The sequence below is a fragment of the Somniosus microcephalus genome, unplaced genomic scaffold (assembly GCF_052327205.1).
Source record: "Somniosus microcephalus isolate GS21.2 unplaced genomic scaffold, FLI_Smic_1.0 unresolved_chr1, whole genome shotgun sequence".
Taxonomy (NCBI): domain Eukaryota; kingdom Metazoa; phylum Chordata; class Chondrichthyes; order Squaliformes; family Somniosidae; genus Somniosus; species Somniosus microcephalus.
The window spans coordinates 2,007,792-2,027,033 of record NW_028225179.1 but is presented as its reverse complement, the minus strand read 5'-3'; the positions used below and the strand labels follow the sequence as shown (position 1 = coordinate 2,027,033).

Here is a 19,242-nt window from a genome sequence, read left to right as displayed (position 1 = left end):
TTTCAGATCCTTCAGCAGGGCGATTGCTAGCAAATCCACACATCTGTTCGACCCATTCCTCATGCTCGGTCAAAACCCTCAGCATGGCAAAACCACCGCCTGTGCGTGTGCGTTCTCTGGCATTGTGTGATATCTTACTCTGATATTAAAGAAGCGAAAATAGAATCACACAGCTGCATTTCTGACATGGTCAGCAGAGGCTTTGAAGACTGGGTTAGGTGTTTCTTAAAATCTCTGATTGAAGTTTTACAGCTCAAAGCACTGGAATCAAGATAAGAGAACAGAAGGTAACCCTGAGCTGGCCCCAAAGCCATAAAGTTTTATTGCTAGCTCAGGTGACTTTACCATGAATTTAATTTAGAAAATTAAATGCAGAAGCCTTTTGCAATCCAGTTAAAATAAACTCTTAGCAATTTAACGGTACACTTTCGTTCAAACTGTACAAACCCTGACACATCGCAACAAGTCACTGAATTTCTTGCGACATTGTTCCGCTGTACGTGGAATGGTGGAGTTCACGCTGACAGCTTGTGCAACTTCCGACCACGCTGCCATCTGACCTTTTCGCGGTGCCCTCGACTCCTCATTCCCCATGATGCGCAGGCGCCTCGCCTCCACCTCGCTGAGGAGATTTCTGAGGTGATCCTCAGTGAAGTTCTGACTTCTTTTAATCACGTTAAATGTGGTCATTCCAGCCATCTCAATTTGCTAATTAACTGAACAGAATTAAAAGATTGTTTTCAAGGCTTTAAAAACGGCTCAAACAGCTTCAATTCTCTTTAAAACTTTCTGAGAGTCATCAAAATCATTCAAAAAAATTTAAAAGTTACCAAAACATTGATAAAAATACACAGAACCTACCTGCACTTCTGTTCTGTAAGAAAGAGTGCTCTCCAGCTGCTTTCACAGGTTATGGGCGTGTCCTATTACAATGAGACCTCAAGGGGCGTGTCTCACTTGCACAGCGCGCTGCAGGCTTCGCGCTGTCTGCACTCCTGGGCGGCGTGACGTCATACGCTCCCCGGGATTCTTCTCTTTCAAACAGGAATGTCTGCCCCATTGCCTCCTAAAGGAGAAATTTGTGTTTCTGCTCCCTAATCATTTGCCTCTGGTCCCGCTACTCTTTAATTCGGTGACAATCTCAGCAGAAGAAAGGAGGAATTCGACAATCTCCGAATCGCGATCACTGCTCCACCGTCATTCAAGGAGTTGAAGAATTGCAGTGGTCTCTTTTAATTTTAACAAGATATGAATAATGCATGGGGCACAGTCAAGGAGCACCAGGGCGATTCTGACGAAATTGCATTTGAAAGCTTATGTTAGGCAAGATTCAGTTAAATGCTCGGAAAGTGTACCAGTATCAAACATAATAACGACAAGGATGGGAACCGAATCATCGCGTACAGATCGGTAATGGATTAACAGCCCATACACCTTAACCTCTCGGCCACCTTGTCTCAACCAGGCACTGCTCTCAGCCATTCCATTTCCTGCTTTTTGCATCTAAGCAGAAATACCCTGAAAGAAAGTGCACTTCACCTCTTAAACTGCCCGTGCACACAGATCTACAATGTTGAAAATGTACAATCAGCTTAATGTAAGCAAAAGGCCTTCCACTGCTTCAATTGAGGGACGATCAAAAATGGTCGGTTCGCAGCCAGATTCAGAACGGGTGTCGCTGAGTTAATTAAACAACCGCGGGAGGACTCGAACCTACAATCTTCTGATAACTGAAAATCTCGCAACCGAAGTCAAACGCCTTCTCCATTAGGCCACGCAGCCACTGATGCTGTTAAGCCTCGTTTTATGGGGAGAATTGTGAGCAGATTCAAGGAAACTGCACGCAAAAAGAAGCGGATTGAGGAAAAGATAAACATTTTAACTGAATGAACAGGACTTCTGCGAGCTGGGTTTGCACCAGTGCAGGGAATCGCAATGCAACTCGCAGCAGAGCATCGGCGGCTCGTTGGTCTAGGGGTATGATTCTCGCTTTGGGCATTTCACGATTAAAATGCGAAAAGTTCCTGGCTCAAATCCCGGACGAGCCCTTACACATTTTGATAAACTCAACAACTAGGTCATCAAAGCTGAAATCGCTCTGCTTGTAAAAAAAACGGCATGGTCCGAGATTGTGAACTCTGCCATTTCAAACAGACACAGAATGATCCAGGACTGTGAGCACTCATTTTTCCCTTTATCTCCGTCATTTTACTCCAGCCAAATGAACTGAGTTTAGGTGTCAGCCGTGGCTCAGTGGTAGCATACTCAAGCCTCACTCCAGAGACTTGAGTGCATTATACCAGGCTGACACTCCAGGGCAGTGCTGAGGTAATGCTGCACTGTCGGCAGTGCCGTCTTTCTCGTAAGATGTTAAACTGGGGCTTCAGATCCCATGAGAGAATGCTGAAAAGAACGAGGATTTCTCGCGTATTATCTGTCTCTCAACCAAGGACCCTAAAACAGAAAATCTCGTCATTAAGTTTGAAAACTATTTTTGAAATTAAATTGCCCCCAAAGGAGTAATTTATGTATCTACTCCCTAATCATTTGCCGCAGGTCTTTCATTCGGTGCCAATCTCAGAGGAAGGAAGAAGGAAGAGAGGGTTCTCAGTCTCCAATTCGGGATCTCATCTCCACCTTCATTTAAGGTGGGTTGAGGAATTTCTTGGAATATTTTAATTTTAACAAGATATGAGCAATGCAGGGGCACAGACCAGCAACACCAATGCAATTTTCACGAAATTGCATTTCAAGTAAGATTCAGTGAAATGCTTGGAAAGTGCATCAGCATCAAACGTGGAATACAGTAACAACGAAGGATGGGATTCGAAACCACGCGTGCAAAGCACAATGAATTAGCAGTATATCGCCTTAACCTCTCAGCCGACACGTCTCACCGATGCACTGCTCTCAGACTTTCAATTTCTTGCTTTTTGCATCGAAGTTGAATTATCCTGAAAGAAATTCAACTTCACCGCTTATCCTGCCCGTGCACACAGATCTACAATGTTGAAAATGTACAATCAGCTAAATGTAAGCAACAGCCCTTCCCTTACTTCAGGTGAGGGACTGGCAAAAACTGGCGGTTTCACGCCAGATTCAGAATATAAAAAGTGTCGCCCAGATAATTAAACGACCGTGATAGGATTAGCACCTTCAATCTTCTGATAACTGAAGAATTTGCAACCGAAGTCAGACGCCTTATCCATTAGTCTATGCGGCGGCTGATGCTGCTGAAATCTTTTTATGGGGCGAATTGTGAGCAGGTTCAAGGAAACTGCTCGAAAAAAGAAGTGGATTGAGGACAAGATAATAATATTTCAACTGAACAAACAGGTCCTCTGTGAGCTGGATTCGCACCAGCGCAGTGAAACTCAATGCAAATGGGCGAATGACATCGGCGGCTCGTTGGTCTCGGGGTATGATTCTCGCTTTGGGCATTTCACGATTGAAATGCGAGAGGTCCCGGGTTCAAATCTCGGACGAGCCCTGACACATTTTGTTAAAATCAACAACTCGGTCATCAAAGCTGAAGTCGCTCTGCTTCTAAATAAACGGCATGATCCGAGATTGTGAGCTCTGCCATTTCAAACAGACACAGAATGATGCGGGACTGTGAGCACTCCCGGTTTAAACAGACCCAGAATGATTCGCAAGTGACCACGACCCCGCCCATTATAGACAGGCCTGATTTTCAAAGCTTATGAAATCTATGGCAACATAAATCGGGCTGTTTCTAAAACGATGCCCGGTTTAATCTTGGACGCCAAGTTGAAAGTTTACTCCATTATCATTTTTCCCTTTATCTCCGTCATTTTACTCCAGCCAAATGAACAGAGTTTAGGTGTCAGCCGTGGCTCAGCGGTAGCATACTCAAGCCTCACTCCAGAGACTTGAGTGCATAATCCAGGCTGACACTCCATGGCAGTACTGAGGTCGTGCTGCACTGTTGGCAGTGCCGCTTTCCAGTAAGATGTTAAACTGGGGCTTCAGATCCCATGAGAGAATGCTGAAAAGAACGAGGATTTCTCGCGCATTATTTATCTCTCAACCAAAGTCCCAAAAACAGAAAATCTCGTCATTAAGTTTGATAAATATTTTTGAAATTAAATTGCCCCCAAAGGAGAAATTTATGTTTCTGCTCCCTAATCATTTGCTCTGTTGCCGCTAGTCTTTCATTCGGTGCTAATCTCAGAGGAAGGAAGAGAGAGTTCTCAGATCTCCGCATTCGCGATCTCATCTCCACTTTCATTCAAGGTGGGTTGAGGAATTTCTTGGAATATTTTAATTTTGACAAGATATGAGTAATGCAGGGGCACATACCAGCAACACCAGTGCAATTTTCACGAAATTGTATTTCAAGTAAGATTCAGTGAAATGCTTGGAAAGTGCATCAGCATCAAACGTGTAATACAGGAACGGCGAGAATGGGATTCCAACCCACGCGTGCAGTGCACAATAGATTAGCAGTCCATCGCCTTAACCTCTCGGCCACCTCGTCTCACCGAGCCAATGCTCTCAGACATTCCATTTCTTGCTTTTTGCATCGAATTAGAACGACCCTGAAAGAAATTCAACTTCACCGCTTATCCTGCCCGTGCACACAGATCTACAATGTTGAAAATGTACAATCAGCTAAATGTAAGCAACAGGCCTTCCGTTACTTCAGATGAGGGGCTGTCAAAAATGGCCGGTTTCACGCCAGATTCAGAATATAAAAAGTGTCGCCCAGATAATTAAACGACCTTTGTAGGATTTGTACCTTCAATCTTCTGATAACTTTAGAATTTGCAACCGAAGTCAGACGCCTTATCCATTAGTCTTTGCGGCCGTAATGCCGCTGCATCTCTTTTTATGGGGCGAATTGTGAGCAGGTTCAAGGAAACTGCTCGAAAAAAGAAGTGGATTGAGGAAAAGATAATAATATTTAAACTGAATAAACAGGTCCTCTGTGAGCTGGATTCGCACCAGCGCAGTGAAACTCAATGCAAATGGAAGAATAACATGGGCGGCTCGTTGGTCTAGGGGTATGATTCTCGCTTTGGGCGTTTCACGATTAAAATGCGAGAGGTCCCGGGTTCAAATCCCGGACCGAGCCCTGACACATTTTGTTAAACTCAACAACTCGGTCATCAAAGCTGAAATCGCTCTGTTTCGAAATAAACGGCATGATCCGAGATTGTGAGCTCTGCCATTTCAAACAGACACAGAATGATCCGGGACTGTGAGCACTGCCGGTTCAAACAGACCCAGAATGATTCGCAAGTGACCACGACCCCGCCCATTATAGACAGCCCTGATTTTCAAAGCTTATGAAATCTATGGCAACATAAATCGGGCTGTTTCTAAAACGATGCCCGGTTTAATCTTGGACGTCAAGTTGAAAGTTTACTCCATTATAATGTTTCCCTTTATCTCCGTCATTTTACTCCAGCCAAATGAACTGAGTTTAGGTGTCAGCCGTGGCTCAGCGGTAGCATACTCAAGCCTCACTCCAGAGACTTGAGTGCATAATCCAGGCTGACACTCCAGGGCAGTACTGAGGTCGTGCTGCACTGTCGGCAGTGCCGTCTTTCTAGTAAGATGTTAAACTGGGGCTTCAGATCCCATGAGAGAATGCTGAAAAGAACGAGGATTTCTCGCGCATTATTTATCTCTCAACCAAAGTCCCAAAAACAGAAAATCTCGTCATTAAGTTTGATAAATATTTTTGAAATTAAATTGCCCCCGAAGGAGAAATTTATGTTTCTGCTCCCTAATCAATTGCCTCTGTTGCCGCGAGTCTTTCATTCGGTGCCAATCTCAGAGGAAGGAAGAGAGAGTTCTCAGTCTCCGATTCGCGATCTCATCTCCACTTTCATTCAAGGTGGGTTGAGGAATTACTTGGAATATTTTAATTTTAACAAGATATGAGTAATGCAGGGGCACAGACCATCAACACCAGCACAATTTTCACGAAATTGTATTTCAAGTAAGATTCAGTGAAATGCTTGGAAAGTGCATCAGCGTCAAACGTGTAATACAGCAACGACGAGAATGGGATTCCAACCCACGCGTGCAGAGCGCAATAGATTAGCAGTCCATCGCCTTAACCTCTCGGCCACCTCGTCTCACCGAGGCAATGCTCTCAGACATTCCATTTCTTGCTTTTTGCATCTAATTAGAACTACCCTGAAAGAAATTCAACTTCACCGCTTATCCTGCCCGTGCACACAGATCTACAATGTTGAAAATGTACAATCAGCTAAATGTAAGCAACAGGCCTTCCGTTACTTCAGATGAGGGGCTGTCAAAAATGACCGGTTTCACGCCAGATTCAGAATATAAAAAGTGTCGCCCAGATAATTAAACGACCTTTGTAGGATTTGAACCTTCAATCTTCTGATAACTGAAGAATTTGCAACCGAAGTCAGACGCATTATCCATTAGTCTATGCGGCCGCTAATGCCGCTGCATCTCTTTTTATGGGGCGAATTGTGAGCAGGTTCAAGGAAACTGCTCGAAAAAAGAAGTGGATTGAGGAAAAGATAATAATATTTAAACTGAATAAACAGGTCCTCTGTGAGCTGGATTCGCACCAGCGCAGTGAAACTCAATGCAAATGGAAGAATAACATGGGCGGCTCGTTGGTATAGGGGTATAATTCTCTCTTTGGGCGTATCACGATTAAAATGCGTAGAGGTCCCGGGTTCAAATCCCGAACGAGCCCTAACACATTTTGTTAAACTCAACAACTCGGTCATCAAAGCTGAAATCGCTCTGCTTCTAAATAAACGGCATGATCCGAGATTGTGAGCTCTGCCATTTCAAACAGACACAGAATGATGCGGGACTGTGAGCACTCCCGGTTTAAACAGACCCAGAATGATTCGCAAGTGACCACGACCCCGCCCATTATAGACAGGCCTGATTTTCAAAGCTTATGAAATCTATGGCAACATAAATCGGGCTGTTTCTAAAACGATGCCCGGTTTAATCTTGGACGTCAAGTTGAAAGTTTACTCCATTATAATGTTTCCCTTTATCTCCGTCATTTTACTCCAGCCAAATGAACTGAGTTTAGGTGTCAGCCGTGGCTCAGCGGTAGCATACTCAAGCCTCACTCCAGAGACTTGAGTGCATAATCCAGGCTGACACTCCAGGGCAGTACTGAGGTCGTGCTGCACTGTCGGCAGTGCCGTCTTTCTAGTAAGATGTTAAACTGGGGCTTCAGATCCCATGAGAGAATGCTGAAAAGAACGAGGATTTCTCGCGCATTATTTATCTCTCAACCAAAGTCCCAAAAACAGAAAATCTCGTCATTAAGTTTGATAAATATTTTTGAAATTAAATTGCCCCCAAAGGAGAAATTTATGTTTCTGCTCCCTAATCAATTGCCTCTGTTGCCGCTAGTCTTTCATTCGGTGCCAATCTCAGAGGAAGGAAGAGAGGGTTCTCAGTCTCCGATTCGCGATCTCACACTCCACTTTCATTCAAGGTGGGTTGAGGAATTTCTTGGAATATTTTACTTTTAACAAGATATGAGTAATGCAAGGGCACAGACCATCAACACCAGCACAATTTTCACGAAATTGCATTTCAAGTAAGATTCAGTGAAATGCTTGGAAAGTGCATCAGCATCAAACGTGTAATACAGTAACGGCGAGAATGGGATTCCAACCCACGCGTGCAGAGCACAATAGATTAGCAGTCCATCGCCTTAACCTCTCGGCCACCTCGTCTCACCGAGGCAATGCTCTCAGACATTCCATTTCTTGCTTTTTGCATCGAATTAGAACTACCCTGAAAGAAATTCAACTTCACCGCTTATCCTGCCCGTACAATCAGCTAAATGTAAGCAACAGGCCTTCCGTTACTTCACATGAGGGGCTGTCAAAAATGGCCGGTTTCACGCCAGATTCAGAATATAAAAAGTGTCGCCCAGATAATTAAACGACCTTTGTAGGATTTGAACCTTCAATCTTCTGATAACTTTAGAATTTTCAACCGAAGTCAGACGCCTTATCCATTAGTCTATGCGGCCGTAATGCCGCTGCATCTCTTTTTATGGGGCGAATTGTGAGCAGGTTCAAGGAAACTGCTCGAAGAAAGAAGTGGATTGAGGAAAAGATAATAATATTTAAACTGAATAAACAGGTCTTCTGTGAGCTGGATTCGCACCAGCGCAGTGAAACTCAAAGCAAATGAAAGAATAACATGGGCGGCTCGTTGGTCTAGGGGTATGATTCTCGCTTTGGGCGTTTCACGATTAAAATGCGAGAGGTCCCGGGTTCAAATCCCGGACGAGCCCTGGCGCATTTTGTTAAACTCAACAACTCGGTCATCAAAGCTGAAATCGCTCTGATTCTAAATAAACGGCATGATCCGAGATTGTGAGCTCTGCCATTTCAAACAGACACAGAATGATGCGGGACTGTGAGCACTCCCGGTTTAAACAGACCCAGAATGATTCGCAAGTGACCACGACCCCGCCCATTATAGACAGGCCTGATTTTCAAAGCTTATGAAATCTATGGCAACATAAATCGGGCTGTTTCTAAAACGATGCCCGGTTTAAAGTTTACTCCATTATCATTTTTCCCTTTATCTCCGTCATTTTACTCCAGCCAAATGAACTGAGTTTAGGTGTCAGCCGTAGCTCAGCGGTAGCATACTCAAGCCACACTCCAGAGACTTGAGTGTATAATCCTGGCTCACACTCCAGGGCAGTACTGAGGTCGTGCTGCACTGTTGGCAGTGCCGTCTTTCTAGTAAGATGTTAAACTGGGGCTTCAGATCCCATGAGAGAATGCTGAAAAGAACGAGGATTTCTCGCGCATTATTTATCTCTCAACCAAAGTCCCAAAAACAGAAAATCTCGTCATTAAGTTTGATAAATATTTTTGAAAGTAAATTGCCCCCAAAGGAGAAATTTATGTTTCTGCTCCCTAATAATTTGCCTCTGTTGCCGCTAGTCTTTCATTCGGTGCCAATCTCAGAGGAAGGAAGAGAGGGTTCTCAGTCTCCGATTCGCGATCTCACACTCCACTTTCATTTAAGGTGGGTTGAGGAATTTCTTGGAATATTTTACTTTTAACAAGATATGAGTAATGCAAGGGCACAGACCATCAACACCAGCACAATTTTCACGAAATTGTATTTCAAGTAAGATTCAGTGAAATGCTTGGAAAGTGCATCAGCATCAAACGTGTAATACAGTAACGACGAGAATGGGATTCCAACCCACGCGTGCAGTGCACAATAGATTAGCAGTCCATCGCCTTAACCTCTCGGCCACCTCGTCTCACCGAGGCAATGCTCTTAGACATTCCATTTCTTGCTTTTTGCATCTAATTAGAACTACCCTGAAAGAAATTCAACTTCACCGCTTATCCTGCCCGTGCACACAGATCTACAATGTTGAAAATGTACAATCAGCTTAATGTAAGCAACAGGCCTTCCGTTACTTCAGATGAGGGGCTGTCAAAAATGGCCGGTTTCACGCCAGATTCAGAATATAAAAAGTGTCGCCCAGATAATTAAACGACCTTTGTAGGATTTGAACCTTCAATCTTCTGATAACTTTAGAATTTGCAACCGAAGTCAGACGCCTTATCCATTAGTCTATGCGGCTGTAATGCCGCTGCATCTCTTTTTATGGGGCGATTTTTGAGCAGGTTCAAGGAAACTGCTCGAAAAAAGAAGTGGATTGAGGAAAAGATAATAATATTTAAACTGAATAAACAGGTCCTCTGTGAGCTGGATTCGCACCAGCGCAGTGAAACTCAATGCAAATGGAAGAATAACATGGGCGGCTCGTTGGTCTAGGGGTATGATTCTCGCTTTGGGCGTTTCACGATTAAAATGCGAGAGGTCCCGGGTTCAAATCCCGGACGAGCCCTGACACATTTTGTTAAACTCAACAACTCGGTCATCAAAGCTGAAATCGCTCTGCTTCTAAATAAACGGCATGATCCGAGATTGTGAGCTCTGCCATTTCAAACAGACACAGAATGATGCGGGACTGTGAGCACTCCCGGTTTAAACAGACCCAGAATGATTCGCAAGTGACCACGACCCCGCCCATTATTGACAGGCCTGATTTTCAAAGCTTATGAAATCTATGGCAACATAAATCGGGCTGTTTCTAAAACGATGCCCGGTTTAATCTTGGACGTCAAGTTGAAAGTTTACTCCATTATAATGTTTCCCTTTATCTCCGTCATTTTACTCCAGCCAAATGAACTGAGTTTAGGTGTCAGCCGTGGCTCAGCGGTAGCATACTCAAGCCTCACTCCAGAGACTTGAGTGCATAATCCAGGCTGACACTCCAGGGCAGTACTGAGGTCGTGCTGCACTGTCGGCAGTGCCGTCTTTCTAGTAAGATGTTAAACTGGGGCTTCAGATCCCATGAGAGAATGCTGAAAAGAACGAGGATTTCTCGCGCATTATTTATCTCTCAACCAAAGTCCCAAAAACAGAAAATCTCGTCATTAAGTTTGATAAATATTTTTGAAATTAAATTGCCCCCAAAGGAGAAATTTATGTTTCTGCTCCCTAATCAATTGCCTCTGTTGCCGCTAGTCTTCCATTCGGTGCCAATCTCAGAGGAAGGAAGAGAGGGTTCTCAGTCTCCGATTCGCGATCTCACACTCCACTTTCATTCAAGGTGGGTTGAGGAATTTCTTGGAATATTTTACTTTTAACAAGATATGAGTAATGCAAGGGCACAGACCATCAACACCAGCACAATTTTCACGAAATTGTATTTCAAGTAAGATTCAGTGAAATGCTTGGAAAGTGCATCAGCATCAAACGTGTAATACAGTAACGACGAGAATGGGATTCCAACCCACGCGTGCAGAGCACAATAGATTAGCAGTCCATCGCCTTAACCTCTCGGCCACCTCGTCTCACCGAGGCAATGCTCTCAGACATTCCATTTCTTGCTTTTTGCATCTAATTAGAACTACCCTGAAAGAAATTCAACTTCACCGCTTATCCTGCCCGTGCACACAGATCTACAATGTTGAAAATGTACAATCAGCTAAATGTAAGCAACAGGCCTTCCGTTACTTCAGATGAGGGGCTGTCAAAAATGGCCCGTTTCACGCCAGATTCAGAATATAAAAAGTGTCGCCCAGATAATTAAACGACCTTTGTAGGATTTGAACCTTCAATCTTCTGATAACTGAAGAATTTGCAACCGAAGTCAGACGCATTATCCATTAGTCTATGCGGCCGCTAATGCCGCTGCATCTCTTTTTATGGGGCGAATTGTGAGCAGGTTCAAGGAAACTGCTCGAAAAAAGAAGTGGATTGAGGAAAAGATAATAATATTTAAACTGAATAAACAGGTCCTCTGTGAGCTGGATTCGCACCAGCGCAGTGAAACTCAATGCAAATGGAAGAATAACATGGGCGGCTCGTTGGTCTAGGGGTATGATTCTCGCTTTGGGTATTTCACGATTAAAATGCGAGAGGTCCCGGGTTCAAATCCCGGACGAGCCCTGACACATTTTGTTAAACTCAACAACTCGGTCATCAAAGCTGAAATCGCTCTGATTCTAAATAAACGGCATGATCCGAGATTGTGAGCTCTGCCATTTCAAACAGACACAGAATGATGCGGGACTGTGAGCACTCCCGGTTTAAACAGACCCAGAATGATTCGCAAGTGACCACGACCCCGCCCATTATAGACAGGCCTGATTTTCAAAGCTTATGAAATCTATGGCAACATAAATCGGGCTGTTTCTAAAACGATGCCCGGTTTAAAGTTTACTCCATTATCATTTTTCCCTTTATCTCCGTCATTTTACTCCAGCCAAATGAACTGAGTTTAGGTGTCAGCCGTGGCTCAGCGGTAGCATACTCAAGCCACACTCCAGAGACTTGAGTGTATAATCCTGGCTCACACTCCAGGGCAGTACTGAAGTCGTGCTGCACTGATGGCAGTGCCGTCTTTCTAGTAAGATGTTAAACTGGGGCTTCAGATCCCATGAGAGAATGCTGAAAAGAACGAGGATTTCTCGCGCATTATTTATCTCTCAACCAAAGTCCCAAAAACAGAAAATCTCGTCATTAAGTTTGATAAATATTTTTGAAAGTAAATTGCCCCCAAAGGAGAAATTTATGTTTCTGCTCCCTAATAATTTGCCTCTGTTGCCGCTAGTCTTTCATTCGGTGCCAATCTCAGAGGAAGGAAGAGAGGGTTCTCAGTCTCCGATTCGCGATCTCACACTCCACTTTCATTCAAGGTGGGTTGAGGAATTTCTTGGAATATTTTACTTTTAACAAGATATGAGTAATGCAAGGGCACAGACCATCAACACCAGCACAATTTTCACGAAATTGTATTTCAAGTAAGATTCAGTGAAATGCTTGGAAAGTGCATCAGCATCAAACGTGTAATACAGTAACGACGAGAATGGGATTCCAACCCACGCGTGCAGTGCACAATAGATTAGCAGTCCATCGCCTTAACCTCTCGGCCACCTCGTCTCACCGAGGCAATGCTCTTAGACATTCCATTTCTTGCTTTTTGCATCTAATTAGAACTACCCTGAAAGAAATTCAACTTCACCGCTTATCCTGCCCGTGCACACAGATCTACAATGTTGAAAATGTACAATCAGCTTAATGGAAGCAACAGGCCTTCCGTTACTTCAGATGAGGGGCTGTCAAAAATGGCCGGTTTCACGCCAGATTCAGAATATAAAAAGTGTCGCCCAGATAATTAAACGACCTTTGTAGGATTTGAACCTTCAATCTTCTGATAACTTTAGAATTTGCAACCGAAGTCAGACGCCTTATCCATTAGTCTATGCGGCCGTAATGCCGCTGCATCTCTTTTTATGGGGCGATTTTTGAGCAGGTTCAAGGAAACTGCTCGAAAAAAGAAGTGGATTGAGGAAAAGATAATAATATTTAAACTGAATAAACAGGTCCTCTGTGAGCTGGATTCGCACCAGCGCAGTGAAACTCAGTGCAAATGGAAACATGACATTGGCGCCTCGTTGGTCTAGGGGGTATGATTCTCGCTTTGGGCGTTTCACGATTTAAATGCGAGAGGTCCCGGGTTCAAATCCCGGACGATCCTTGACACATTTTGTTAAACTCAACAACTCGGTCATCAAAGCTGAAATCGCTCTGCTTCCAAATAAACGGCATGATCCGAGATTGTGAGCTCTGCCATTTCAAACAGACACAGAATGATGCGGGACTGTGAGCACTCACGGTTTAAACAGACCCAGAATGATTCGCAATTGACCACGACCCGGCCCATTATAGACAGGCCTGATTTTCCAAGCTTATGAAACCTATGGCAACATAAATCGGGCTGTTTCTAAAACGATGCCCGGTTTAATCTTGGACGTCAAGTTGAAAGTTTACTCCATTATAATGTTTCCCTTTATCTCCGTCATTTTACTCCAGCCAAATGAACTGAGTTTAGGTGTCAGCCGTGGCTCAGCGGTAGCATACTCAAGCCTCACTCCAGAGACTTGACTGCATAATCCAGGCTGACACTCCAGGGCAGTACTGAGGATCGTGCTGCACTGTCGGCAGTGCCGTCTTTCTAGTAAGATGTTAAACTGGGGCTTCAGATCCCATGAGAGAATGCTGAAAAGAACGAGGATTTCTCGCGCATTATTTATCTCTCAACCAAAGTCCCAAAAACAGAAAATCTCGTCATTAAGTTTGATAAATATTTTTGAAATTAAATTGCCCCCAAAGGAGAAATTTATGTTTCTGCTCCCTAATCATTTGCCTCTGTTGCCGCTAGTCTTTCATTCGGTGCCAATCTCAGAGGAAGGAAGGGAGGGTTCTCAGTCCCCGATTCGCGATCTCATACTCCACTTTCATTCAAGGTGGGTTGAGGAATTTCTTGGAATATTTTACTTTTAACAAGATATGAGTAATGCAAGGGCACAGACCAGCAACACCAGCACAATTTTCACGAAATTGTATTTCAAGTAAGATTCAGTGAAATGCTTGGAAAGTGCATCAGCATCAAACGTGTAATACAGTAACGACGAGAATGGGATTCCAACCCACGCGTGCAGAGCACAATAGATTAGCAGTCCATCGCCTTAACCTCTCGGCCACCTCGTCTCACCGAGGCAATGCTCTCAGACATTCCATTTCTTGCTTTTTGCATCTAATTAGAACTACCCTGAAAGAAATTCAACTTCACCGCTTATCCTGCCCGTGCACACAGATCTACAATGTTGAAAATGTACAATCAGCTAAATGTAAGCAACAGGCCTTCCGTTACTTCAGATGAGGGGCTGTCAAAAATGGCCGGTTTCACGCCAGATTCAGAATATAAAAAGTGTCGCCCAGATAATTAAACGACCTTTGTAGGATTTGAACCTTCAATCTTCTGATATCTGAAGAATTTGCAACCGAAGTCAGACGCATTATCCATTAGTCTATGCGGCCGCTAATGCCGCTGCATCTCTTTTTATGGGGGGAATTGTGAGCAGGTTCAAGGAAACTGCTCGAAAAAAGAAGTGGATTGAGGAAAAGATAATAATATTTAAACTGAATAAACAGGTCCTCTGTGAGCTGGATTCGCACCAGCGCAGTGAAACTCAATGCAAATGGACAAATAACATGGGTGGCTCGTTGGTCTAGGGGTATGATTCTCGCTTTGGGCGTATCACGATTAAAATGCGAGAGGTCCCGTGTTCAAATCCCGGACGAGCCCTGACACATTTTGTTAAACTCAACAACTCGGTCATCAAAGCTGAAATCGCTCTGCTTCTAAATAAACGGCATGATCCGAGATTGTGAGCTCTGCCATTTCAAACAGACACAGAATGATCCGGGGCTGTGAGCACTCCCGGTTTAAACAGACCCAGAATGATTCGCAAGTGACCACGACCCCGCCCATTATAGACAGGCCTGATTTTCAAAGCTTATGAAATCTATGGCAACATAAATCGGGCTGTTTCTAAAACGATGCCAAGTTGAAAGTTTACTCCATTATCATTTTTCCCTTTATCTCCGTCATTTTACTCCAGCCAAATGAACTGAGTTTAGGTGTCAGCCGTGGCTCAGCGGTAGCATACTCAAGCCACACTCCAGAGACTTGACTGCATAATCCAGGCTGACACTCCAGGTCAGTACTGAGGATCGTGCTGCACTGTCGGCAGTCCCGTCTTTCTCGTAAGATGTTAAACTGGGGCTTCAGATCCCATGAGAGAATGCTGAAAAGAACGAGGATTTCTCGCGCATTATTTATCTCTCAACCAAAGTCCCAAAAACAGAAAATCTCGTCATTAAGTTTGATAAATATTTTTGAAATTAAATTGCCCCCAAAGGAGAAATTTATGTTTCTGCTCCCTAATCATTTGCCTCTGCTGCCGCAATCTTTCATTCGGTGCCAATCTCAGAGGAAGAAAGAGAGGGTTCTCAGTCTCCGATTCGCGATCTTATCTCCACTTTCATTCAAGGTGGGTTGAGGAATTTCTTGGAATATTTTAATTTTAACAAGATATGAGTAATGCAGGGGCACATACCAGCAACACCAGCACAATTTTCAGGAAATTGTATGTCAAGTAAGATTCAGTGAAATGCTTAGAAAGTGCATCATCCTCAAACGTGTAATACAGTAACGAGGAGGATGGGATTCCAACCCACGTGTGCAGAGCACAATAGATTAGCAGTCCATCGCCTTAACCTCTCGGCCACCTCGTCTCACCGATGCAATGCTCTCAGACATTCCATTTCTTGCTTTTTGCATCTAATTAGAACTACCCTGAAAGAAATTCAACTTCACTGCTAATCCTGCCCGTGCACACAGATCTACAATGTTGAAAATGTACAATCAGCTTAATGTAAGCAACAGGCCTTCCGTTACTTCAGATGAGGGACTGTCAAAAATGGCGAGTTTCACGCCAGATTCAGAATATAAATAGTGTCGCCCAGATAATTAAACGACCTTTGTAGGACTTGAACCTTCAATCTTCTGATAACTGAAGAATTTGCAACCGAAGTCAGACGCCTTATCAATTAGTCTATGCGGCCGCTGATGCCACTGAATCTCTTTTTATGGGGCGAATTGTGAGCAGGTTCAAGGAAACTGCTCGAAAAAAAAGTGGATTCAGGAAAAGATAATAATATTTCAACTGAATAAACAGGTCCTCTGTGAGTTGGATTCGCACCAGCGCAGTGAAACTCAATGCAAATGGGCGAACCACATCGGCGGCTCGTTGGTCTAGGGGTATGATTCTCGTTTTGGGCGTTTCACGATTATAATGCGAGAGGTCCCGGGTTCAAATAGCATACTCAAGCCTCACTCCAGAGACTTGACTGCATAATCCAGGCTGACACTCCAGGGCAGTACTGAAGTCGTGCTGCACTGTTGGCAGTGCCGTCTTTCTAGTAAGATGTTAAACTGGGGCTTCAGATCCCATGAGAGAATGCTGAAAAGAACGAGGATTTCTCGCGCATTATTTATCTCTCAACCAAAATCAGAAAATCTCGTCATTAAGTTTCATAAATATTTTTGAAATTAAATTGCCCCCAAAGGAGAAATTTATGTTTCTGCTCCCTAATCATTTGCCTCTGTTGCCGCTAGTCTTTCATTCGGTGCCAATCTCAGAAGAAGGAAGAAGGGAGGGTTCTCAGTCTCCGATTCGCGATCGCATCTCCACTTTCCTTCAAGTTGGGTTGAGGAATTTCTTGGAATATTTTAATTTTAACAAGATATGAGTAATGCAGGGGCACAGACCAGCAACACCAATGCAATTTTCACGAAATTGTATTTCAAATAAGATTCAGTGAAATGCTTGGAAAGTGCATCAGCATTAAACGGGTAATACAGTAACGACGAGGATGGGATTCGAATCCTCGCGTGCAGAGCGCAATAGATTAACAGCCCTCGCCTTAACCTCTCAACCATCTCATCTCACCGATGCAATGCTCTCAGACATTCCATTTCTTGCTTTTTGCATCTAATTAGAACTACCCTGAAAGAAAATCAACTTCACCGCTTATCCTGCCCGTGCACACAGAACGACAATGTTGAAAATGTACAATCAGCTTAATGTGAGCAACAGGCCTTCCGTTACTTCAGATGAGGGACTGTCAAAAATGGCCGGTTTCACGCCAGATTCAGAATATAAAAAGTGTCGCCCAGATAATTAAATGACCTTTTTCGAACTTGAACCTTGAATCGTCTGATAACTGAAGAATTATGCAACCGAAGTCAGACGCTTTATCCATTAGTCTATGCAGCCGCTGACGCCACTGAATCTCTTTTTATGGGGCGAATTGTGAGCAGGTTCAAGGAAACTGCTCGAAAAAAGAAGTGGATTGAGGAAAAGATAATAATATTTCAACTGAATAAACAGGTCCTCTGTGAGCTGGATTCGCACAAGCGCAGTGAAACTCAATGCAAATGGGCGAATGACATCGTCATTAAGTTTCATAAATATTTTTGAAATTAAATTGCCCCCAAAGGAGAAATTTATGTTTCTGCTCCCTAATCATTTGCCTCTGTTGCCGCTACTCTTTCATTCGGTGCCAATCTCAGAGTTAGGAAGAAGGAAGAGAGGGTTCTCAGTCTCCGATTCGCGATCGCATCTCCACTTTCATTCAAGGTGGGTTGAGGAATTTCTTGGAATATTTTCATTTTAACAAGATATGAGTAATGCAGGGGCACAGACCAGCAACACCAGTGCAATTTTCACGAAATTGTATTTCACGTAAGTTTCAGTGAAATGCTTGGAATGTGCATCAGCAGTCGGTTTGCACACTGGGTTCCAACCTGGATCGGCCCTGTTTTACAACTGACCATTTCTAACAATCGCAGACCTCATGTAACGGAAATATCTAAATTCCTTTTGTTCACAGAAGCTGACTGTACATTTGCAACGCTGTGGATCCGGGTGTAACGGGCAGGACTTGCGGTGAAGAGGACTTTCATGCACATTGTTTCTGTTTGGATGTCATCCTTTTTGTCTCCGTCATTTCACTCCAGCCGAACGAACTGAAGGAATAAGGAAGAAAACTCTCTCTCTGATTCGCGGTCTCTGTTTAACCTTCTTTGAAGATGGTGAAGAATTCCAATGGTCTGTGTTGATTTAAACAAGATATGAACAATGAAGGGGCCAAGTCCAGTGGTTTGGACGAGATTAGAATTTAAAGCTAATTTTATGTAAGATTCAGTCAAATGCTGGGAAGGTTTTTCAGCATCAAACATTCAACACAATAAATAAGCACAATGGATTAACATTCCATCGTCTTAACCTCTCGTCTCCCGGCTACGACAACTCAGACATTCCATTTCCTGCTTTTTGCATCCAAACAGAAATACTCCACAAGAAAGTCCACTTCACCGCTTGTCCTGCCTTTGCACCCAGATCGACAATGGTGAAAATGTAGAATCAGCTTCTGTAAGCAAAAGGCTTTCCATTAGTTCAGACAGGGTGGAAAGTGCTTAAATGAAAGATGAGGTGTGCATCGCTTTTAATCAGACCAGGCAGGCTGGCCATGCCGGTTTGATTCCTGGCCAGTACAGAACCCTGTACGGTTTGAATTCGGCACACATAGGACCAATTCACAAGGCAGCTTCTCACATCCTTTCAGCGCCAGAGAAAGCAGGGCTGACCAATATTCAGGGAAGAGGGTGTTTCAAGAAGATTGACGCTGAATGTAAGTTTATCCCAATTCAGGCGAGCTCATGGATGCAGAAAGAAAAATGTAAAGTTCCTGCATTGGCTGGAATCGAACACCGGTGCAAGGCGTCCAATGAGACACCGAGCAGAATACACCTGGGAGCCTTTAACTTTTCTCAGTTGGTTGGTTTTCAGTTGCTTCAGTGAAGCTCTGTGATTTCGAAAGATATGGGCAAAATGACACGAAATCACTTGTTTTTAATAGAAAGTATTTAAGTTTTCTGCAATGTTGATTGGCTATAAGAAGCTCAGTTTTGATTAAAATGTAGCGGGACTCGTCCAGGATTTGAACCCGGGATTTCTCGCAACTGTGAAACACCAAAGCAAGATTGTGAGCAAATCTGTTTTAGCGGGGCTATATAAGTCCCAGAGACCAGTTAAGGCCTCACAGCGTCGGCGGGAATCCTGAGCGGCAGAGCTTGGCTATAAAAGTCCCAGAGACCAGGTAAGGCCTCACAGCATCGGCGGGAATCCTGAGCGGCAGAGCGGGGCTATAAAAGTCCCAGAGACCAGTTAAGGCCTCACAGCGTCGGCGGGAATCCTGAGCGGCAGAGCGGGGCTATAAAAGGCCCCA

General features: G+C 43.9%; 3 non-coding genes across 3 annotated transcripts; all 3 read left to right on the top strand.

Moving 5' to 3' along the window:
* Positions 1-8,202: 8,202 nt before the first annotated feature.
* On the top strand, positions 8,203-8,290 carry trnap-ugg (transfer RNA proline (anticodon UGG)). Its single transcript is given in 2 exon segments — positions 8,203-8,238; positions 8,255-8,290. It is a non-coding gene; the product is annotated as a tRNA-Pro (tRNA).
* A 1,502-nt stretch (positions 8,291-9,792) lies between these two features.
* On the top strand, positions 9,793-9,880 carry trnap-ugg (transfer RNA proline (anticodon UGG)). Its single transcript is given in 2 exon segments — positions 9,793-9,828; positions 9,845-9,880. It is a non-coding gene; the product is annotated as a tRNA-Pro (tRNA).
* Positions 9,881-11,402: 1,522 nt separating this feature from the next.
* On the top strand, positions 11,403-11,490 carry trnap-ugg (transfer RNA proline (anticodon UGG)). Its single transcript is given in 2 exon segments — positions 11,403-11,438; positions 11,455-11,490. It is a non-coding gene; the product is annotated as a tRNA-Pro (tRNA).
* The last annotated feature ends 7,752 nt before the right edge of the window (positions 11,491-19,242 follow it).